Source organism: Ambystoma mexicanum, chromosome 1q (assembly GCF_040938575.1).
Source record: "Ambystoma mexicanum isolate Mex_15411 chromosome 1q, UKY_AmexF1_1, whole genome shotgun sequence".
NCBI lineage: Eukaryota > Metazoa > Chordata > Amphibia > Caudata > Ambystomatidae > Ambystoma > Ambystoma mexicanum.
In genome coordinates, this window is record NC_090922.1 from 831,371,910 (window position 1) to 831,396,439 (window position 24,530).

A 24,530-nucleotide genomic window follows, 5' to 3' on the forward strand; every position below is an offset into this window, starting at 1 on the left:
TACTTTCCACAGCTGAACTCTTTTGGAAACAAAAAGCAACCCGCTTTCTGAGGTCTTCACCCTGAGACAATACCCGCTCACAAGGCTAAATACTGCCACTTAGACAGTTTTTCCAATTTCAATTTTATTTTTACATTTTGGCGGCTGAAATTGGCCATTTTACCAATTGTTTGTAACATATATATGTTTTTTGGTTACACCATTAAGAGACACCATGATGTATTTGTGTTGGGTAAGCCATGTTTAACTTTACCTGTGCTGTTGAAACACAGTGGTTATCATGGAAATTACTTGTTGTGGAATGGCACAGAGCATAGAAATAGCTTGTGCTGCTCCCTCATATTACTTTGGCTAGGATGAGTGGATCCATCAAAGCACATAGGAAGAAAGAGAGTAATCCTTTGCAGAGGGATTTAAAATGTGTTGTCTGCTTTTAGGTTGTTCTTAGTTAACTGCCCATATAAGCCATTGGTTTTTGACAGTTTTTAAACCTTTCCATCTGATGAGTTATTCATGGTACCTGTACACCAGTTCACCAATTCACACCACCACAATTGTGAGCATGATTTTAGGTTTTATTGTGCGTCAATGACCATACACATATTGTTGATTGGTTGTAGGTAGCCTTAACTTTTAGAATGAATAGATGACTAGGATACTGCGTATTTTACTCAACTGCTTTATTGCTAATATTGGCAAATGTATATTGTTGAACTATTGCATTTGTAATGCTCATATTATCTCTACAAGAGAATACATCTACAGGAATGCTAAACAAGAGTTAAAGCATTCTTAATGTGTTTGACTATAGAAGACACTATATTTGAAGTGCAAATATGTGTTAGTGTAGTGATAAAAATGTGTAGGGAAGATATTGGTAACATTTCGATGTTGATCATACACACAAACGTAATATGCATTGGTTACTAGATACTCTAGGAGTAGACCCACACATTATTGCTGCTCAACAGTAAGCCTGTCATGTGCTCAGGGGTAGTAGTTTCTCTTGCCATAAGTATAGATATCCAAGTCTCTCCAGACCTTTACATCGATACAGCACTTTTATCTGCCACAGCCTCAGGTCCGCCTTCGGGGTGGAAATTAGGCATTGGCATTCAGTGTGATGAAAATCATGACAATTCAATGGTGCAAATATGGCTGAATGGCCTAGTCATGAATACACCTTGGTTCAATGGCTCAATGTTGACATGAGCCATTGTTGTTCTGCTGAACAACAGGTGCTACCAGAAGCATCAATTCTAGACTTTGGGAAGCTGGGGCTTCTCTTGAGAACCACACAAACTTAAGATCTTGTGTACTACATCCCCTGCAGGCTAGGGTTGACTGAGGCTCTTTGGGTAGACTGTATCCCTCTGTGTCCTTGTCCTCAAAAGCAGACAGGCTTCCAGTTGTTCTAGACACTGTTCCCTCTTTTTCCCAGGGGGGTTGGGGGTGTTGAGGAAAGGAACTATCTTCCTCCTTCGATTCCCTGTCTTCACTCCTGTGGAAAGAGACTTTTCCTCCAGGCATGCTCTAGCAGTTATCAACAGACATGTGCTCTCCCACTCCATTTCTATGTTAATTGTGAGAAACCTGAAGGTATTCTCTCACCACTCCCCCGGGTTCTTCCATTCAAGGGGCCAGGGAAGGGCCATCACTTTTGGATCCAGACCCTGGGAGGTGGGCAAGTGAGGGAGGGTCACCTGAGTGGAGGGTATCCATCGCCCCACTCTCACTCGGCCTTTATGGAATATTACCAGTCTTGTCCCATTCCCCCTCCCCATTTCCAACACATACTGAAACTAGGAAGAGGCGTCCGAGAGTAATAAAGATTACCTATGGTTAAAGTCCCTATAGTACTCTGAGGAGGAAGATGAATGGAGTGGTCTACTACACCACACTACCAAAATGTCCCTTTAATGAGATCAGGCAAAGTCAGGCACTTGACAACAGCTATGCACACCTCACTTTTATTGAACATCGACCAAAGTATAAAAGGTCGGGTTTTGCTCGAGAAAGTGAGCAAGCTTTGAATGCTGAGCGAGCCGTGTAAGCTGGAGGCCAGGAAGCTGCAGCAGGAAGGCCCTTAGGTATCCGGAAGAGAACGGGACACTGAGACGCTGATCCAGTGTTTTGTGAGGGTTGCAGCATAGTGAGGGAGCCGTGTCTCCAGGGAGCCGGATGGGGGCGTGCTGAGTCCTGTGGGCCATGGCCAGGCAGATGCTCATTCCCCTGGGAAGAATCCAGGTCCCAGGGATGTCTGAGGATTAACTGGTGAGACCCTGACCTCAGCACTGAAGCCGGCAAGCCTTCCCGACAGCAATGTGCTAACCATTCTGAATGGTGTGAAATCCGGTGCGCGTGTGAGGCTGGAGCGGGAGATTGCAAGGAAAAGAAAAGTGTGCGATCGGCACAAATTAAAGGAAAGCAGAGTAAAAAAAAGGATAGAGGTAAAAGGGTGCAAGCGACAGGCAAGCGGCACGAATGAAAGGAAAGAAGTTAAAGTATACAAGCAGACTGGAATAAAAGGAAAGTAATTAAAAGTGTGTGAGCGGCACGAAGAGCAAGAGGAAATTAATGTGAGTGACACACTAAGTAACGGGAGAGAGAATGAAAGTATGCAAGAAGCATAAGGTGGAAAATAAACCACGTGAGATAAAGAGGGTGCCAGAGGCCCGGAAAGAAAGCAGATCCCTACGTTTTGGAGACACAGCAGCAGCTATAACAAAGCAGAGAAAGACAGAAAGGCGTGGAGGAGACGAAGTATCAGAGTGGTCGAGCATAGGGGGAAGCAAAGTCTAATACAGACCCAATGTTGAAAAGAGGATACAAGCAGCACCACTTGAGAAAAGGTGAAAAAGGGGGAGCTACATTGAAACGTGAAGTGGGAGCAAAATCCCCAAAGTGTTGTAAGAGACTGTTAGAACCCAAGAGAAAGAATTGTGTTTTGAAAAGTGAACCTTGAAAAGCTGAACTTTTGTGTTTTGTATACTTTTTGGTGAACCTTTTAAACCAGAAGGGCCTTAGCTTGGGGAAGGGAACCCTGTGAGTCCTAAAAGAACTGTGTGCTTTAAGAAGTTTGGGGAAGGGTGTCCAAGTGAACCTGGGACCTTTTGTGAACTAAGTTGTTTTGAAGCTACAGGAACCTTGCCTGGAAGATTCCAAGTGCATTTTAAATTTTTTGTACTGGCAAAGCTAAGCCTGACAAGAAGGCCACCTGAATCCAGTCTTGTTTTATATATTTATTTTTTTTGGAACACTATTTTCTTTTAGAGAAACCTGGCACAACATTTGTTTCCAGAGTGAGGGCAAGCATGGGTTTGACACAGACATTTTGTTTTGGGACTTACGGACCTCCTCCTGTTCTTAGAAACATAATTTGAGGGGAAAACTCAAAATAGAGATGGGGCAAGTTAGGCATTACACCAACCCCATGTATTTTAAATAAAGGTTTTCAAACTGCTGGGCTCCTGACTTAGCGTGGGCACTCAGCGCCTTGCCTCCCCCCCCCCCTTTATCCGTCCTTTCTTACCCCCCCCCTCTATTCCTAATCAGTCATACCATGCAAGCAGTAGAAAATTGACACGACACCAGTTTGTGTGGAAAGTTAACATGCCTCAGCAGCTTTATTTGCATAAAGTCTTGGAGTTATCTTACAGGCAATCCGTAATTCACCGTCACCGATACACTATTCCGAGTGCGGCTACCTAGGGCTTCCCCCCCCTCCCCCCCCCCCTGATCGTCCTCGTCCGGTGGACGCCTCGGATCGAGCCCGGCCCTGACTATCCCCCTCTCTCTACCCCGGCCGTTGTTTGCAGTGAATTTTTGGTGTGCCCACCATTTCCCCCCCTGCCCATGTCTAGGTCTTGTTGCGGGTGCCCGACCCCCTGCACACTTGCCCCGTTTCCTGCTCGGGCTCTAGCTAAAACCGGCAGCCACGCGGTGCCTCGCTAACATCAGGTTCCTATACCGGCACCGATACTAGTGCCCTTACAATTTTCTATACCGGCACCACCACAAGTGCCCTTACAATTTCCTATACCGGCACCACCACAAGTGCCCTTACAATTGAATTTATGTATCCGTATTGGGGGCGGCACCGCCCTAGATGCCGTCCCCCACTACTGCCTGCCTAGTTGGCCGTCGCTTGCGACGTCCATCTAACCTTTTCTTACCAAATTCTACTCTGCCCCCTCTATGCCTTCGCGTTGTTCCCCCTATGCCAAACTCCCCCCCCAGGTCTCCCTCCTGTGTCCCCGAGCCCCCCGAAACCTCGCAATGCCCTTTCACTCAAGGCGCCCCCCCCCTCTCCGATGGCAGCCTTAGCCGGTGTCCTCCCCCCCTTGGCTGGTGTCATATCTCCTCCAGATACCGATTCCCTGTCCCTCGTACTGTCTACCTTTCCCAACTGTCTCCCCCATACCCCCGGTCCCCTTATGCTGCGCCCTGCCAGGCCCCCTCTTTCCTGTCCTTGCTGGCCCTCCTTGTCCGAGCTCCCCCCCGCCCCCGATGCTCCTACCTTTCTTCCTCCCTCCTCCAGCTCCCCCCTCTTTCCCCTCCCCCTTCGTGACGACTTACCCCAGCTATAATATTGGTCCCGGTAGCATACCCCCCCGTCTTCTCCTCTTGTTCCCCTCCAACCAGCTTCACTTGCTGCCCTCTTTTAGTTTGTTGTTCGTTCCCTCCCCCCCCCGCAATTTGGGTCTTGGAATTGCCTCCCAAGTCCCCTACATCCCTCCCCTTTTTCCCAAGGGCCTCCCCCAAGCCTAATGCTCTTGGGGCGCCGTGCATCTAAACTCTTGGCTGCTCGTCCCCCTGTGGGTCTGCTGGCAGTGCTTTGTAAAGGGATCGCAATGTAACTCCGCTGGGCGACCTGTAAAACAAAATTGAAAATTATTCACATACTTTTTTGTCGGGAGGGTGGGTGGGAAAAAGAACGCAGCTTCGGCCAGACGGGAAACCGAGGGAGGATGTGTGAATGCTCACACCAGCACGGGCTTTTATGCCCGGCTTCTCCCCGGTTTCCCGCCCTGCCCCGAAGCTTTCGCGCCCTGCCGGGGGGGGCGGGCCCCTTTTCGTCATCATCCGCCCCCCCGGCGCATTTTTCTTACATGCGTGGGGGGAGGGGAAGGGCGGCCTGTACCGCCCCCACTAAGGGGCGGCGCTCGCCATGCCTGCTTCGCTGGCGCGTTCGCCCGCCGTAGCGTGGGCACTCAGCGCCTTGCCTTCCCCCCCCCCTTTATCCGTCCTTTCTTACCCCCCCCCCTCTATTCCTAATCAGTCATACCATGCAAGCAGTAGAAAATTGACACGACACCAGTTTGTGTGGAAAGTTAACATGCCTCAGCAGCTTTATTTGCATAAAGTCTTGGAGTTATCTTACAGGCAATCCGTAATTCACCGTCACCGATACACTATTCCGAGTGCGGCTACCTAGGGCTTCCCCCCCCCTCCCCCCCCCCTGATCGTCCTCGTCCGGTGGACGCCTCGGATCGAGCCCGGCCCTGACTATCCCCCTCTCTCTACCCCGGCCGTTGTTTGCAGTGAATTTTTGGTGTGCCCACCATTTCCCCCCCTGCCCATGTCTAGGTCTTGTTGCGGGTGCCCGACCCCCCGCACACTTGCCCCGTTTCCTGCTCGGGCTCTAGCTAAAACCGGCAGCCACGCGGTGCCTCGCTAACATCAGGTTCCTATACCAGCACCGATACTAGTGCCCTTACAATTTTCTATACCGGCACCACCACAAGTGCCCTTACAATTTCCTATACCGGCACCACCACAAGTGCCCTTACAATTGAATTTATGTATCCGTATTGGGGGCGGCACCGCCCTAGATGCCGTCCCCCACTACTGCCTGCCTAGTTGGCCGTCGCTTGCGACGTCCATCTAACCTTTTCTTACCAAATTCTACTCTGCCCCCTCTATGCCTTCGCGTTGTTCCCCCTATGCCAAACTCCCCCCCCAGGTCTCCCTCCTGTGTCCCCGAGCCCCCCGAAACCTCGCAATGCCCTTTCACTCAAGGCGCCCCCCCCCCTCTCCGATGGCAGCCTTAGCCGGTGTCCTCCCCCCCTTGGCTGGTGTCATATCTCCTCCAGATACCGATTCCCTGTCCCTCGTACTGTCTACCTTTCCCAACTGTCTCCCCCATACCCCCGGTCCCCTTATGCTGCGCCCTGCCAGGCCCCCTCTTTCCTGTCCTTGCTGGCCCTCCTTGTCCGAGCTCCCCCCCGCCCCCGATGCTCCTACCTTTCTTCCTCCCTCCTCCAGCTCCCCCCCTCTTTCCCCTCCCCCTTCGTGACGACTTACCCCTGCTATAATATTGGTCCCGGTAGCATACCCCCCCGTCTTCTCCTCTTGTTCCCCTCCAACCAGCTTCACTTGCTGCCCTCTTTTAGTTTGTTGTTCGTTCCCTCCCCCCCCCGCAATTTGGGTCTTGGAATTGCCTCCCAAGTCCCCTACATCCCTCCCCTTTTTCCCAAGGGCCTCCCCCAAGCCTAATGCTCTTGGGGCGCCGTGCATCTAAACTCTTGGCTGCTCGTCCCCCTGTGGGTCTGCTGGCAGTGCTTTGAAAAGGGATTGGCCTGTGATTCCTCCAAGACTCTCTGCTGGTTGCCGGCGGCAGAGAGTTCCCCCCCACCCAGCTTGCTTCCACCGGGCACTCCCTGCAATTATCTTGGCCGGCATCCTTGGAAGTGCACCCCCCCCCCCTCGGGCCTTTTATACACATCCCGCATTCTGAAGTGCCGTCATCCATTCCAGAGACATCAAAGCCGTGCCCACCTCGGATAGGTGTGTCCCGTCCCCTTCAAAATAACCTGGTACTTTTAACGTGATGAGGGGGTGACGGATCCAAACCATCCCTCTGCCTTTCAAAAAACCGCCCATGCGATTATTTGTTTTGCGCCTTGCTTCTTCTATTGCGCCGTGGCGCATTGCCCCCTTCCACTCCTGTCTTGTGATTATCTCCGACCACATCACCTCGCCTCCCCTGAACCCACTCCCCATCCTCTGGAGTAGGCTTCGCAATAGTTCCGACAAATCCTTCCTTCCCATTGTCACCAAATCATTGCCCCCTATGTGCAACAATACGATGTCCGGCCAGGGGTGTATCCTTGCCGCCTGTTCCAAAGTTCCCCATACGGATGCGACCTTCAAGCCAGCCTTGGAGATCCAGCTGATCTGAGTGTTCCGTAGGCCCAAGTTCCCGTCCCTAAACGCCCGTCGTGCTCTGGCCGCTGCGCGGGCCACAAAGGAGTGCCCCACGACCCAAACCCTGGTGGTTTCTGTGGAGACATGACAGATTGTGTTAGCATATGCACACTGCCTGATGACCCTCCCCCCCCCCCCCTCTGTGCAGCCCTTGCCCCCCCTTGCTCCCCCAATGGGTCCACTCCTAGCGCACGTATAGCTTGTATTTATCAGATGTCCATCGCCCGATCCTCTTTACTATGTCCTCCCCCAGACCTTCCCTGCTGGCTGTTGTCGCTGCACCTATGCGAAATGAGTGAGTGGAATATAGCCCTGGATCCACCCCCGAACATGCCAGAGTTCCTTCCAAGACCCGCCTGAACTGAAAATTGGTGAGGGGGGTACGGTCCTTGTGTAAGAATAGGTAACCCTGCTCCCCCCCCCTGATGGCGAAGTATGCCGTAGTGCATACTACAGGGCAACAAGCCTCCTGTCCCAGTTTGGCTAACCGCAGTTCCCTTCCTTTGCCCTTCTGGTCTGTTTTGGAAATCCTGACGTTGACCGATAGCCCTTCACCAATGTGGCTTACATCGCCCCATAATAAGGCCCTGCTGCTTGAATCGTTCTTGGCTTTGGCCACCAGTTCGCTTATCCGCAGTGCACCGAAAAAGGCCAGTGCGAAACATGCTTTGAACATAGTGCATTCGTAATGCGAGTAGCATACCCTGTCGGTTGCTGCCATCACCTTTTGAAACAACTCAAAATCAATGGGTTTCCTTATGATGTGGGGGGGGGGCCTTTGCCCTGGCTGCCCCTGCCCTGTCCCAACCTTTCAAGGCAGCTCTAACTAGGAAACCCTTGGTCGGGTCCGGCTGGCCCGCCAGCTGGCTGTGAAACGCCACCGCGCTGAGATGGCCCCCCAGCCACGATCTTGATTTACCCGACCCCTTTGCCCAAAGAACAAACCCATCCACCCTTTTTTCTAGATCCGCTTCCTGCAAATGCCTGGTGTGTAGCAGGAATGTCTCATAGTTAGCCTTGTATCTGGTCCACGTGCTCCCTGCTAGTGCTCTGGAGGCGAGCTTTCTCATTCCTTGACCCAACTCACTAACTGCCATAGATCCACGTTGAACGGAGTCATGATGGGCTGGGCCATGCTGTGTGCTTTCCGGAACTGTGTCATCTGTGAACGAGAAAGTGCATCGGCCGCTTTATTATCCACCCCTGGTACATGTCGTGCCTTGACGGCCGCATTAATCTCTAAGCATTTCCGCACCAAGTGTCTTAATAGGCACAATATTGCCGGGCATTTTGCTGAGTGCATGTTGATTGCCTGCACCACAGCCAAATTGTCCGACCATACCACCAATCGTTTGTTGCGTAGCTCGCGCATGGCTGCCACAACTGGGAATAACTCCAGCATGGTGATATTCTTGCACCATCCTTTCCTCACCCATGCCTTAGGCCAGTTGGCCCTGCACCATTCCTTCCCCAGTATTGCCCCGAATCCCACCCTGCCTGCCACATCCGTGAATAGCTGTAACTGTGCGCATGCTGTCCACGGTGCCTGCCATAAACTTACCCCGTTGAAACCAGTTAGAAATGCACGCCATACTTTGAGGTCCTCCCTAACCCCTGCCCCGAGGCGCACCTTGTGCCACCCTTTCTCATGCCTACCCGCTGCTGCCGCCAAGCGTCTTGCAAAGACTTTCCCTGCCGGTATGACCCTGGCGGCAAAGTTGAATTTCCCCACCAATGACTGTATACATTTTATGGATACCTTCTCCCCTTGTAGTGCCCCATCTATGTCGCTGATGAAGTCCCTGATCTTATCTGCCGGTAATTTGCATGTACCCCCCATGGTGTCTATCTCTATTCCTAGATAAGTTAGCTTGGTGCAGGGTCCCTGCGTCTTGTCCCCCGCCAATGGTACCCCTAGTTCCTCAGATAGAGCCAAGAAGTTCTTGAGGAGTGCTGCGCAGATGTCCGTGCCCCCCCTTCCAATAAACAAGAAATCATCCAAATAGTGCGTTATCCCCCCCCTGCCCTCCCTTTTGGAGAGAGCCCATTCGAGGAAGGAGCTGAATGCTTCGAAGTATGCACATGAGATGCTGCACCCCATAGGCATGCATTTGTCAACGTATACCTGTCCCTCAAACTGGAAGCCTAGCAGGAAGAAGCTGTCCGGGTGCACCGGGAGCAACCTGAATGCTGCTTCTATGTCTACCTTTGCCATTAGTGCCCCTTTGCCGGCTGCCCGTGCTAGGCATATGGCCTGGTCAAAAGATGAATACGTTACTGTGCATGCCTCCATGTCCAAACCGTCATTTACCGAGCCCCCCTTGGGGTGCGATAAATTGTGTATCAGGCGAAACTTCCCGGGTTCCTTCTTGGGTACTAGTCCCAATGGGGAAATGATGAGGTTATCCAATGGGGGTCCCCGGTAGGGGCCTGCTACTCTTCCTAATTCAATCTCCTTGTTGATCTTAGCCCTGGCCACTTCCGCCCCCTCCGAGATGGACTTTGCGTTGTTGGCCGATCTGGCTCCTATGTGACCCTGGTAAGGAATGCGGAACCCCTCTAAGAACCCTTGAGCTAGTGTGTCCCTCCCCAATGAGGCTGGATACCTACCCAGCCATGTGAGCAGTTTGTCCACCTTAATGGGGGAGAACCCCTTGCTATCGAGGCCGTTCGCCGGGCCATCATGCACCCCCCACCTTTCGTACCCCCCTATCCCAACATTACCCATGCTGCTTCTTGTGCCTGTTCCCGTAGACGTGCATGCCCATGTCCCCTCTCCTCTTGATGAATCAGTTCTCGAGGCACCTTTAAGAAAAATTTGGTTTATTGTGATATACATTGTAAGCCGTGGTAACCCCCCCCCCCGTATTTATACTGACACATAGGCCCATGACCCGGAAATAACCTATTCCCCAGTTCATCCAAGCGCTTATTTTTGTGGGTCGTTTGCAAGGGGCCTATTCCTGCACCAGCGCGCCGGGTGACCGTTGTGGCCACATGCGGCGCAGGCATGCCTGAACTTGCAAGTAGCTCCCCAGTTGCATGTTCCATCGTTAAAGAACCTGCAAAATGGCTGTGGCCTGAGAGGCCCGTTGATCAATCGGCCAGCACCTGCTGCTTTTGGAGTTCCTTCCAGGGCGGACGTCAGTGCCGTGCCCGTGCTACCCCGGACCGGTTGTGTCCCCCAGCTGTTGGGCCATGCTGCGGTTTCCGTCCGGCCCTCTCTGGGTGCCGCCGGTCTGGGGGCCGTGCTGGGGCTATTCTGCCCTACCCCTTCTACCGGACGTGCACCCCCCACTTCCGGCCAGGGATTGACGCGCCCTCCCGCCAGCATGATCGTCCCATCTGCTTGTTCTACTGTCCCACTGGAGGATTCCAACCAGTCCTCTACCGACTTATGTTGCCATTTTAGCTTAGGGTCGTGCTCCATGCGTAAGCGGAAACGCTGGTCCCTCAAGAACCATTCGTTTCCGCCCTGTTGGTTGTATTCGTGTATCACACAAGCCCTGTATGCCATCAGGTGGGGGCCCATATCGGGGTCTTTCTGGTTAATGGTTTGGGATAATATTTTGAATGCAGCTAGCCAGTTTTCCAGCGACTCCGCTGGCCGTATTCGCTTCCTGGCCTTGGCCAATTCCCTCCCTCCAGTTCCCCTCAGTGTGTCATTCCCTTTGGTTTCATGTTCAAGGAGTGACAATATGTCGATGAATTTGCCTTCCCAGATTTCCTGCTTTACCCACTCCGGCAAAAGCCATGCCGAGTAATTACTCCCAGTTGTCGGTGGTAACTTAGTATTGGGGGCGCCTGCCACGGTGCTCCCAATGGTGCTAACTGGGGTGTTCCCAGTTGTGACGTCCTCCCCCCCCAGCCAGACCCTGCTAGCCCCTGTGGTATCTGCCCCCGTTGTTTTGGTGGCCAATAGGGCCGGGGCACCCGTTGCCCCTTGCGCAGGCAATACTGCCTTGACAATTTTTTGAATGAATGCTGACTCACCCTCGATGCCTGTAGGTGCCATAATTGGCAGTGATCCTTGGTCAGGCCTTGTTGTGCCTTTGGGTTGCCCTTTGGGGGGGGCGGCAGGTGGTTGGGCCGGTGCTGTCGGTGCCATCCCAGGTGCTGCCGGTGTTGCCCCTATTATTGCTTTTAATGCTGCCAGCTCCTCCTCTAAGTCCCTTTTTGTTTTCTTCACATGCGGACCCCCACTTGTCTTAGCAGTGCGTTTCCGGGGGGGGCACCCCTCCTGTCCACCCCCGGTGGGGCCATTATCCAGGGCACCTGCCCCTTCGCCGTTTGTCGCTTCCCTGTTTGCCGGCGTAGGTCTGGCCCCTTCCGTGTTGCGTCCCGGGGTGACACCTGCATTGTTGAGCGTTGGACCCCCCATCCTTGCCATGGCCGCCTGCCACCCCAGGACCTCGGTAAGGGCTAAAAATTCAGCCCAAGATTGTGCATCCATTCCTCGCCCTGTGGTCGATGGTCCGGACACGTCCTCCAGAGTTTGGCCATCTTCGAATAGTACTAACTCGACCACGTCCGGCCCTGTGTTACTATTGCTTGTGTGTACCGACATGTCGACCTGGTGAGACAAATGTTGAAGTCACTCATATGTACATAAATAAATGAATCGTGAAATGTATTGACGTAAAAGTGCATGTTTGGAGAGAAAACCCCTTGAATTGACACCAACGGGCCCTTCTGCGTGGTGTTTAGCGCCCCCTGCTCGAGAAGCTGCCCCCCCTGTGACCGTGCTTGCCGGTAGCGCCATTTGTACAATGCAATTGAATATAACATAATCGATCTCGATATGCCGCTTGTGTGCCACACTGATGTCAAAGTGAGCGTTCTGCCCCATATGCCACTCAACCCGCTCCTGTAATTCTGGCTCGCAGACCAGACCCACGGAGCTGCATCAACAACCGAAAAAGAAGGAGGCCATTTCTCCTTCGTAAAAGGGGGGCAGGCTTAAGAGCCTCTGTTGAGAATGTCTAGTACTCAGCAACCTGGCCGGAACCTTAACCATTTGTATAATTCCTGAAAATTTAGTTGAAACCACTTCCCTACCAGCAGTCCTATCAATGTCTTCGCCTGCCCAAATTAATAACATACACCCCGAACTGTCCGTACTGATCGGAACCTTGACCATTTGTAGAATTCCGGAAATTTTTGTTGAAACCACTTCCTTAGCAGCAGTCCTATCAATGTCTTAACATGCCAAAAATACAAACATATACCCCAAACTGTCCATGCTGATCGGGACCTTGACCATTTAATAAATTCCAGAAAGTTTGATTGAACACACTTCCCTACCAGCAGTCCTATCAATGTCCTCACATGTCAACGTGTGCCCACGCTAAGGGTGGTGAGGTAAGCAAAACGAATTTTTTGACGGTAGAGTCAGTTAGTGGAGTACCGTGAGTGTTGATCCCCTAACCGCATCTACCTGGTTTGTGGCAGCCGGTAGACGGCTGCAGGCTTCTTGCTTCCCCAGCTGAAACTGGCAGACACCATTAGGAGCTGCTTCAGTGAAGAAGCCCTTAGCCTTGTAAACCTTGGCCGCGTGGGGCTGCCCCCAGGCAGTGGGGCTACCCTGATGGAAGCACCGAAGAAGAGTGTCCAGTTAGAGGTCAGGGGAGGCCTGGGAGGGGGGGGGGGGAACCATGAAGGGAAGGGAACAGGAAAGAGCTGCGAGGCGGTGGGCACAAGTCAATTTAACCAACGCAATCAATTATATTTTAGGAATGGGAGCGCTGCTGGAAAGCACTCACTCGATCTGCATCAGGAAAGGATTGAGGCCCCGCTTAGTGCCGTCGAGGGCACTCCAACAGTGTAATGCAGCAAGGGCAGACGCCCAATCACTGGTAATGGGGGGGGTGGAAGGCGGGTAGGAGGGAGGCGGGGAACCAGGAAGGTAACAGGAATGGGCCACGAAGTGGCAGGCACAAGCCAATTCAACATAAGCAATAAATTACGATTTAGGGGAGGGAGCGCTGCAGGAAAGCACACCCTGATCTGCATCAGGAAAGAACAAAGTAGCAACAGGGAGGGAATGGGACAGGAACGAGCTGCGAGGTGGTGGTAACAAGTCAATTCGACCAATGCTATTTTGGGAGCAGGAGAAACTTGAGGAACACTCTTTCTGCTACTGATACACAAAATGTGGCTCCATAACTATTGACCAGTCATCCCTTACCCCCTCTCAATGGTCGCCTCTCTGTCTTTCCCCTTCTCTCCACTTCTCCAGAAACAATGGCCGCTATGCTTTCTTCCCTCAAGCCCACTACCTTAGTATCTGACCCTATTCCTTCCTTGGTCATCAATCATTTCCCTGCCCTTATTGCATGGATCATCCTGTTTCAAACATAATCTGATCGCCCCCTTCCAGGCAAGAATTGGCCACAACAAAGACGTATCTGTGCACTTGCAAAATCATCTTGCCCCAGCGCCTTTCCGTGTGGATTCAAAGCGCCCACCAAAGTTGAGGAAGACTCTGCACCGGAGTTCCTCAAATCTCCTTAATGGTGTGCCCCCTCGCAAACAAGGAAATCATTCAGAGCCCCTGTTGAGCACGGATACCGCTCAGTGACCTGCTCCAACCCGAACCCCAGCGGAATTCCACCAACGCCAGCTGCAACCCGCTTTCCCACCCGCCATCCCGTCAAAACCTGTAAAAACCCACAACTGCCCCCCACCCTCCCACATCCACACACCAAACCACACAGGCATGAACCCGATCGCGGTGCGTGGGCCTGGCAACCTGCGCCGTTTTTTTTTTTTTTTTTTTTTTTTTTTTTTCCTCCTCTTTACTTCTACTTTGCCCAAACTCACCCCCCTCTGCCCCCCCCCCCCTCCCACTCGCGTGCCCTCCTCCCCGCAAACCCCCCCCTTCCCCCGCCGCCCTCCATGTGCACGCTGCCGCTGGGACTGGGCCCTCTGGGAGCCCGTGCAAAACTGGCATTTGAACCGCCGCCGGAACTAGCCGTCGTGCCAACGCTAGGATGGACGCGGCGCAGCAGCTCCACAAGCAACCCACCCATCTGAGGCCCTCGGATGGAAGGGGGGCCCCTTTGCCCCCCCGGCGGCTCGGAGGCCCGCGAACAAACCACCACACGCCTACAGACACAACAGCACAATGCAGGGCGTCATCCCCCACCATCAGAATGCCTCACACCCCCCCAGGACCGCGGCCGACACCGAGCCCGTGCCCGAGCGCGAGCGAGCAGCCCCCGGGCAGCAGGAAGCACACGGGAGGGATCCATCCGTCGTCTCAGCGACCGGAACCCACTGGGGCCCAGGTCGTGCACGAGGGGGGACGCAGGACGATCTCTCGATGCCCAACAGTCCCAATCACAGTATGGCAACCAAACACACATTGCGGCCTGGCAGATACTTTACATTATGCATTTCCAATAACATTACATTGTGCAAGTTGCAACAACACACGGATCAAAACAGAGATCATGAAAACACTGTGCTAAAGTTTCAAAACTAAACGCGAGCCACCCCTGTGGGGCACATGGAGGACGGCGGCCCTGTCGGCCTCCCAGCAGTTTGGGGGCCATCGTGCTATGTGCTCAAATGGACGCGGCGCGGCACTTTCTAAATACGGCATTCATGTGACGCAATCGGCGAACGGGGCCCAGTTGACCGCCCACCCGTTCGGAGGCCCGCGCCTTGCGACATACCCGGCTCCATAATACGGAGCGGCATCCCTTGCAATAAGGGTGCCCCTAACCCCCCGCAGCGCGGCCGACATCGACCCTCGACCCCCCCGTTCCCTCCCACCCCAACGAACATGTATCCCCCGTGCCTACCTCCAGCGTTTGTTTCTGGAACCGACCGCTGCAACACAGGAACTTCCTCGAACTCGTCCACTGCTTCCTGTACCGACGAGATGCGACGACGCTGTACACCACCTTCGATCCTGTCCCCGACTCCGATCACTTGGATGCTTCTGATGGCAAACGCTGCTCCAACTGGCTGCCCGCGGCAAAAAGAAAAAGAACGCAGCTTCGGCCAGACGGGAAACCGAGGGAGGATGTGTGAATGCTCACACCAGCACGGGCTTTTATGCCCGGCTTCTCCCCGGTTTCCCGCCCTGCCCCGAAGCTTTCGCGCCCTGCCGGGGGGGGCGGGCCCCTTTTCGTCATCATCCGCCCCCCCGGCGCATTTTTCTTACATGCGTGGGGGGAGGGGAAGGGCGGCCTGTACCGCCCCCACTAAGGGGCGGCGCTCGCCATGCCTGCTTCGCTGGCGCGTTCGCCCGCCGGAGTCGCTGGGTAGCAGATGTCAATAATAATGGGAGTTACAAGATGGGGGGAAGGGATTGGCCCCTGAGATCCCTGCCTGCCGTAGCTCCTCCTATTTTCGGCTTCTGAAATAAAATAGGGCTTTGGCTACAATAGTCTTGACTTGTTTTTACCACCCCTGTTGTCAAGTACTTATTTGGGTCCAGCCAAGTTTCCCCTTCCACATGTGTCGGAATTGTAAACCAAAGGTCTGTTGGAATATGTCCCTTTTGGGGTGGGACCAATCCTGATTTGCATATGGTCTTTCCCCTTCTGTAATGGCTTGGCAGGGGAAGAACGATGGTCTGGAGGGTTGCCCCGGGGAATGTCAGTGGTTAATATTCATTCTAAACCTTCCAGCCATCACCTATTTGTTTTTTTTGTTGGAATATAACAGCATTCCTGGGCCTTTTTTGAAGCCAACTGCTGTAAGCTCTGAAAAAGGGACTTTCTCATTCATTCATTTCTTTTTTGTCATTTGTATAGTGCCTTTCACCATAATTATGGTCCCAATGTGCTGTTCGTTGAACGCCCTCGGAGGGACCAAGGTCTAGATATGGGAGAATTGGGAGGTACTATTGCATGTGTGCATTTCTGCCATTAAAGCTACGAGAGGGTGGCCAAGGCCCTGCTAGTCACCCATGTCTGAATGGCAAGTGAGTGGGAAGAAAAGGAGGAATACTGTGAACTAAGCTGGGGGTTGTGTTTAAGTGGAAAGAAATTATGTGGGTAGCTACAGTTCGATTGTTTTTTTTTCAGTTTTTGTTTCGTGATGGGTAGCTTCATACATATGGCAGAGGTGTTGTGCAATAGTGTTTGTGTTATGTGTGTGGGAGTGAGGCTGTTCCTTCGACTATGTTGCAAAGGTGTGGGTGTGAGGGAAATAATGGGTTAGCTGCACAAACAACCAATTCTACCCCCCGGATTCACTCAATGTGCAAAGAGTGGTGCTTAGTCTCACATACAATCTGAGTGCTATAAACGAGTAAACAAATAAACCAATGAATAGATGGACACTTGCCCTCTGAGTGGATCTTAGCGTGATACTTCACCATCCCTAGGTCTTTCAAGTGTGAACAATTCCCACATCATATTCGAGAGCAGACAGAGGCTGCTGAGGGATAGCTTTTGGTTGTTGTGGGCCAATAAGTGATGGGCAAGTTTAGTGCATTCATGTCTGTTAAAATGAAAATGGCTATTCCGAATGGTTTGTGTGCCCACGTACTCCTGATCTTTGATCTATTCCCATCCAGCATCAGCTGCTTTGGAAAGAAATTTCACAGCAGAAGGTGGCATGCGTCATCAATATTGTGTCACTCAGCGGCCTGCGGCTGCTCTCGAGTATGATGTTGGTAAATATAGCACACATTGCGTCCGCTGCCTCAGTTGCTTTTTTCTGCATGCACATCACGCTTCAGGTGCTTAGTTTCTACTGCGTAATAATGTTTTCCTTCGAGAATGTCTACTCCTAAACAGGCTTCAAAAGCTGTGTGGATTGTGGGTCGAAGATGTCCATCACTGACCCACACCGTAGTGGCCTTTGGCGCCTCAGAATCGACCACAACATTGATGACTGCTGTTCCTGTCAGTCGAAATCCCCTTCGACCACTTCTTCCAAGAGGAGGTCTTTGGATGAGAGAAGTTCGAGGGGCGTTTAGCCTCTTCGTAAGTGCTCGAAACACTCTATGCGATCTCGATCCAGATGTATTTCCCAACATTCTTTGTCTTCAGCCTCCTGCAAAAATAAAAAAAGCCATTGATCGCGCTCTTCAATTTTGGACTCCTCGCCTGACCACAGTGTGAGTTTCCCGGGTAAAGCCGGCTACCAAAGCTGAATGGGAGGACTTTCGCCTTCAGATGATGAAGGTTTTTGAGAAGGCAGCTTCTCCCGCCCCTTTGAAAAAGTTGAATGCTTCAACCCTATTGAGCCTCATAAGTCCAATAAGGAGTATACAAAGGGTGCTGCTCGTTTGCCCTCAAGCCCAGGCAAGAAACCTTTAAAGCTCCCTCGAAGCTTCCGAGACCTTGAAGTCTCGAGATAAGCCGAAGGTCAAGCCTCACAATTCCACTCTTTCGAAGGGACTAGCATCTAGTTACTTGACGTTGAAGCCATTGACGTCTTAGACGGAGTTGCCGAATGTTTTCAAACCTCTGCCTAGAACAGACTTTCAAGTCCATGCCATTTTGAGGAGGAGGAGGTCACTGATTAGGACACTCCTCCTTTTGGCCTGGAATTTGTAACACCCAATGTTCCAGAGCCCTTGATTTATGAGGAGTTCAGGATGCAGCCTTTGATGGACTCATTAGCTAGTGGGCTAGATATCTCCCCAGAGGTGGCATTTTCTAGCCCATAGCCTTTTGCACATGCTTCCTATAGGGCAGTCATGGGTTAAGTGACTTGTGTATCTGGGCTAAGGAAGGCCGACTGTGGTCTACAAACATACATTCTCGATAAGGGCCCTACTAAAGACCCTGTTCTCTCTTTCCATACTTCTCTGAGAGCAGAGTCATGTCAAATTGGGAATGTCCTGATACAAATCCTGCGGTTAATAAGAATTTTACCAAGAAATATACAGGCCTTCCAGTGTAGATCCGGAGTTCTTATCAAAACATCCGTCTCCGGAGAGTCTAGTGGTGCAGGCTTCTACGTAATCATCAAGAGCAGCCACCTATCCTACGGTTTCCCCTGTTAAGGATGATGCAAAGTTTGATACTCTAGCAATAAGAGTTTTCTGAGCCAGCAGTATGGCATTAAAATCCATCAATGCCACGTCTGCATTGGCCAAAATTACATTAGTGTTGTAAGATGTGGTGGCTTTGGCTGCTGAACGCATCACATATGGTGCAAAAAGGGAAGGATTTTTAAATGTTGTAAAGGATTGCAAGGATGTGTCGGGACCTCAGCCAGCGCCTGGTCTCTCTGGCAACAGTTGAGAAGACGACATCCCCACAGAATTCTGCACCATCCAAGATGGCGGTGACTTGCCATGATTGTCAGGAACTCTGACAAAGTTTCAGTGTATTCCAAGATGGCGCCCGGGATTCGCACGGACTCGCTCAGAGGACCGGAATATAATGTTTCAGAGAGATAAGCGTCTTCCGTCGCTTCAATCCTTTTAGCACTGACGCTGTTATTCTCTCTCCTACCTGCCACCTTACCTCTTTTCTCGCCTTGATGCGCTCTGCTATTTGGGCCACGGCTCTGGTTTCCGGGCTGGCTCTAACTTGTATTCCCGTCCTTGCTTTTCCCTTTCTCCTTGTCTGCGCTCTCCTATTGAACAGAATTCCTGCTCCCCATGATTCTGGCTCTCTCTTCTGAGCCCCCTTATCCATGGCGGGTCCTACCTGAATTGCCCTTCACTCTCCGTCCATCTGGAGGCTGTTTCCTGCGGATTATACCTACTTCATACACTAGAGGAACCTACTGCAATCCCCAGTGCTGCATCTTTTTGGACAAGGTATTTTTCCCTTAACAGGTTTTTCCATTTGGGCATGGCCCACAAAGCACCCCCTGTTGCCCTGGTCCCATAAGGGCTCATCCAAGACTTGGTGGGCTTTGTATATTTGCTACAAACATCGGGCAAAATAGTGGAGGAGACATCATTGCTTGCTGAGGTCAGTTCAAAGCCACCTAATTACTATAGGACATAATATGCGAGTCGCTCCAGTCCGGATTGGATTCAGCCAACCGTGTCAGCCAAGCGATGGCAGCCAGTGCTGTCTCAAGTAGATTTGCCTGCTTGCATAAGTCTGACTTTGCACCAGATGTCCAAGCAAAGCTACTGAACATGCTTTTTGGCGGCTCCCATTTGTTTGGCTCCAAGGCTGATGAAAGTTGGGAAAGCTTCAGTCCTCAAAAGCCGCAGCAAAATTGCTGGGCGCAGAAATTCATCAGCCGCAACAGACCCACACGGCTTCTCAAGGTTGGAGGGGCTGGTCCTTTCGCTTGTTTTCATCGGTTGGAAGGAGTTCAGCGCACACAAAGGGGCCAGAGGAGATGTCCTCATGGTGGATAAGGACGACGTGGTAAGCCCGCCCAAGCAGCTGCAACATCCTTGCCATCAGCAGCTGCCACCGCTAGACAAAAACCTCGGAGGCGTTGGTCCACAGGACCGTGGTGGGGGGGGGGGCTGACTCCGCATTTAGAAAATTGGTGAGGCATTACTTCGATGCTTGGGCCCTGCAGACTGTAGCCCAAGGTTACTGATTCCCATTCGAAGGTACCCAGGGCTCTCCCATGTTGATAACCAAGGCGGGGAGGAGCGATTGCCGTCGTGGTGCTGTCTTTGGCTCCTACAAACCAAGCAGCACCAGTAAAGACAGCACAGCCAGTGAGTCGGAGAGACCGATACCAAACCAGCTTGTGTTTGAACCCAGGTTGCAAGTGGCAACATTGTATGAAGAAATCCAAAGAGGACAGTGTGTGAAATGCATGTGATGAACGACGCAAATATAATTGGAAACCAAAGGAGTGAATGAACTTTGGAAACCAAGTAAGATACCGTATACAGAGTGTTCCGGCGTTACAATGGTGCTCATTCGAAGGTCTCTGTTAGGTGACTGAATGAGAGCTGTATTGTAAAATGGAAGTTTGTATCAAAGTGGTCCTGCAACGGGTCAAGCTAAATCTTGTGCACATTCAAAAGTCTTTGGTAAAGCAAGGTGAACGACAATTGGTCCGAGCCAGGCTGAGGGAGACTAATTGGAAAAGGGGGAAAAATCTGAGCATGGCTGAGTGGGACCCGGGGTGAACCGTGAGTCACTTGAGAAAACTGATATTTTCTGAACTTTGTAAAAAGTAGGATCTGAGCCCAAAGGCGGGGGATCCGCAGTAATTATTGTAAAATAAAAAGGATCGGAGCCAGACTGACGGGGATACAGGGTGAAGTACCCCAGTTGAATAGTTGAATCAAGAGACTTGGATGAGAAAATAGACTTGGGCACAGAATGCCCTGATGCGGGAAATAGAACTGTATTCTTGTGTCGAAGAAGCCAGAGTGCGTGCTTTGCACGAGTGAACCGCCTTGCCCCATGCTGAAAACATGGGGAAGGGAGGCCAACTGACCGAATACCCTGACATATCATTTTGTGAAAACTTCTTCTTTTTCATGAACATTACCCCACACTATTTGTAAATTAGCGGTAAGGATTGGCAATATGTTTTTTAGTATAGGCCCTTTTATTTTGACAAGACTCCACTACAACTGCATTATTATTTGATGGTCGTAGCTTGCTCCCATCTGTAGATTTAGAAAGGCTTTTATCACACCCTTGGGAACGTTCAATACATATCTTTACACTATGGTCACGTGTCTGTCTTACTATTGAAACCATGCCTTCCTTACAGATGGTACTCCCCTTACTACTTAATAACCAAGAAGGACGGAGGACTGCAACCAATCTTGGACTTGAGACGCTTCAACAAGTACTTCAAGAAAGACAAGTCCAAGATGGTCCCTCTTTCTCAGATCCTCCAGGCCCTCCAGGTACAGGGTCGGATGTTATCATTGGACCTTCAGGATACTCCCCTTCATGTGCCTATTCATCACAAGCACAGGAACTAACTGTTGTTCGCCATTGGCAGGTCTCATTTTCAATTTCGGGTTCTGCCATTGGGGCTCACCTCAGCCCCCAGGGTTTTCACTGAGTTGATGTTAGTAGTGGAAACAAATCTGAGGCGGGAGGGATTTTCATCTTCCCCTACCTGGTTGATTGACTGATCAGGGCCTGTTCTCCCAAACAGGTCCTGGAACATCTCAGCATCACCTGCTACTCTCTCCACAAACTGTGCTTCTTCCCCAATTTCAAGAAGCCCCACATGATACCTTCTCAGAAACTTTAATTAGTTGGAGCTGGCCTGGATGCTTCCTCAGGGAAAGCGTTGCCACCCGAGGTGAGGGAGTAGCATATTCAGCAGATGGTCATGAAGTTTTAACATGCCTGACATCTACCGGCCTTTCTAAGGTTGCTCGGTCTCATTGCATCCTGCATTATTCTGGTGCCAGGAGCCCATCTGAGAATGAGGTCTCTTCAATGGGCCCTCAGATCCCAGTGGTGACAGTTCTCCGCCAGAATGACGGATCTACTTCAGGTCCTGAGCAAGGTCATGCAGGATCTCCTGTGGTGGGTCTGCGAGGAGAACATGTTGAAGGGCGAACCATTTTGACAACCATGGCCACAGATAACCCTAGCTATGGACGCCTCGCTCACAGTTTGGGGGGGCTCATGTCAACAATCTGGCAATACGCAGTCGCTGGTCTCCATAGGAGTCAAAACTACACAAGCTTTTGGAGCTGAGTGCAATCAGACTGGAGCTGATGGCCTTTCTGCCCTCTGTATGGGGAAAGAATGTCCTGATAATAATGGACAACACAGTGGCCATGCATTATCTCAACAAGAGAGGAGGTGTAGGGTCACTACCACTGTGCAGCGAGTCAACAGAGCAGCGGATGCTCTGAGGAGGCAGAGACTTCTGTAGCTAGCACGAGTGGGAGCTAGCTACAGAAGTCCTTCAAGCGATATTCGCCCTTTGGGGAACCTCTCAATCAGATCTGTTTGTGTCCAGTGTCAACAGGAAATGCAAACTGTTCTGCTCGAGGGAATTTCCTCAGAGAGGAGCTCTGGGAGACTCGTTCATAGTGGACTGGGAAGTTCCACTCCTGTATGTCTTTCCTCCAGTCTGTCATTCCTCATGTCAACAGGAGGTTGAGGAAGTTTGGGTAGTCCATGATTCTCATTGCCCCGCATTGGCAAGCAGAACGTCTTACTCGGGACCTGCTGGAAATGTCCATCTGCCCTCCAATTTGTCTTTCCCAAAGAGAGGTTCTGCTCTCACAAGAGGAAGGTTGCATTCTTCACCCACAAATTGGGGCCATGAACCTTCACGCCTGGTTTCTGAGAGGTTAAGATACAGGATTGGAACCTCTGCGAAGATGTAATGGAGGTGTTGCTTTCGGCCAGGAGACCAGCAATAAAGACTCTGTACCGCTGCTGTTGCAACAAGTTTTGCAGCTGGTGCAGAGCTAGAAATATTGACCCTTCTATTATGACACACCAGTGGTGCTGTTTTCTTGCTTCATTTAACCCATCAAGGGTTGCAAGTTGCGACTGCAAAAGGATTCTTAGCAGCGTGGTCTATTTTTGAGCGCACGCCAGAGCAGGGATCATATTTTAAGGTCCCTATTGTGATCCCGTTTCTAAAGGGGTTAACTAATGTTGTCCCCCTGTCCCATTCATTGTACTAGTCTGGGATCCATTTGAGCCTCTCCATTCATGTCCTTTAAGGATGCTGACCCCTAAAACTGTCTTTTTGAAGGATATTATCTCGGCTCGTAGAGTCTGCAAGTTGCAAGCCTTAGCTTGTAATCCTCCATTTACCAAGGAAAAGGTTGTGTTGAGGGTCCGCCCTTCCTTTCTACCGAAGGCGGTCTCTGAATTTAATTTGGCACTTTTTATCCACCTCTGCATCCTTCCAAAGAGGAGGAGAGGCTTCATCGCCTAAATCCAAAAAGGACGGTGAGTTTCTCCATCAATGGGCTAGCAAAACTCAGGATGATCAGCTTTTTGTGGGATATGCTGGTCAAAAGCCGGGTTAAGATGTAACCAAGCAAACTTAATCCTATTGGATTATTTTATGCATTGCCTGGATTATGCGTCAGGTCAGGAGGCTACGTTTGGGAAAGCTGTTTTGCACAGCATTAATGAAAAGTAAATTCTCGGTTCCTTCTCCTGCAACATTCGGGTGTCTATCAAAGATGAGGAATACGTCGGAGGACACGATCCATTAAAGAAAAACAAATGATTTACCCATGGTAATGTTCTTTCTACTGGCTGTTCCTCCACGTATTCCTCATCACCCTTCCAACCTGGCCCTCTACCTTCGGGAGAATTTCTGTGTTTTACACCTTCCTCTATTCCAACATCTTGTCATCTTGTGGTCTTAGTGACGTACGAGAGGGAAAAACGAAGAACTGAGGCAACGGGCGCAGTCCGTGCTATATGTACCATCGTCAACGTCATACTCTAGAGCGGATGGATGCCTCAGAGGACACGAGATCGACAACATATGGCACCCTCTGCTGTGAAAGATTTTTCCAAAGCAGTTTACGCTGGATCGGAATATATCAAAGAAGAGGAATACGTGGGAGGAACATCCAGTCGAAAGAACATTACCTGGGGTAAGTAATTTGTCCAACTGTGCTAATCATCTTAGCACAACATGCTCTTTTGGCAATTTGTTCCTTTATATTTAATTGCTACTAGCACCCAATTTGTGGGATGCTAGGGCAATGCCACAGGCATAATATAACATTGGAAATACTAATGGGGTTAGCAATAAGCCTGTATTCATTTCAATGAAACCACACTAACGTCCTACAATTGAGCCTAGGAGAATTTTCTGATTTCTTGTTTTGTTCTCCCTGGTCAAATTCCTTTGCCACTGATCAGGTGAGAGGTTCCACAAGACATGCACATATTAAACAACCTCCCTAATGCCAATTGGATCTTGAACGGCCAGTAAAATAAACTGCTACAGTTACCGATGTGCATGTTCTCAGGCCGCATTCAGCTTTGTTTAGAGGAGGTTGCCAATTTGCATCGCAGCTAGTGGCGCCTGTAAACTTTGCACAGCGTACGTATGCGTGCATTAAATATATAACGTTGATTTAAGTTTCTCATTCTACTTGTGTGAGAAGCCAACCCATATGTAACCACCGGCACCAAATTGTTAACCACAGATTATATGTTGAAAGTGGTTTGTTTGGTAAAGCACACATTCTTCTAGAATCCACTTTAATCATGTTCTTCTAATTAGAAAATAATTCTATCACACAGACATTAATAAGTACAGCATGTCCAAAAAGTGTGCAGAACAACACCATGTGAAATTAACAGTCCATTGGGGGTGTGACGCTATTAGGATAAAAGTGATGACCCTCATCATAGAGTGACGAGACAAAAGGAGAGACCTTCAGGAGAAAGTGTAGGCTGTGGAAGGCCTATGGGGCAATGCGCATGACTGTCATGGTGTGGTTCAGA

General features: G+C 50.9%; 1 protein-coding gene across 1 annotated transcript in view; it reads left to right on the plus strand.

Annotated features, from left to right (window-relative positions):
• The window catches only part of ACBD6 (acyl-CoA binding domain containing 6), a 1,145,790-nt gene that overhangs the window by 135,510 nt on the left and 985,750 nt on the right, over positions 1 to 24,530 (plus strand). The window lies entirely within an intron of this gene.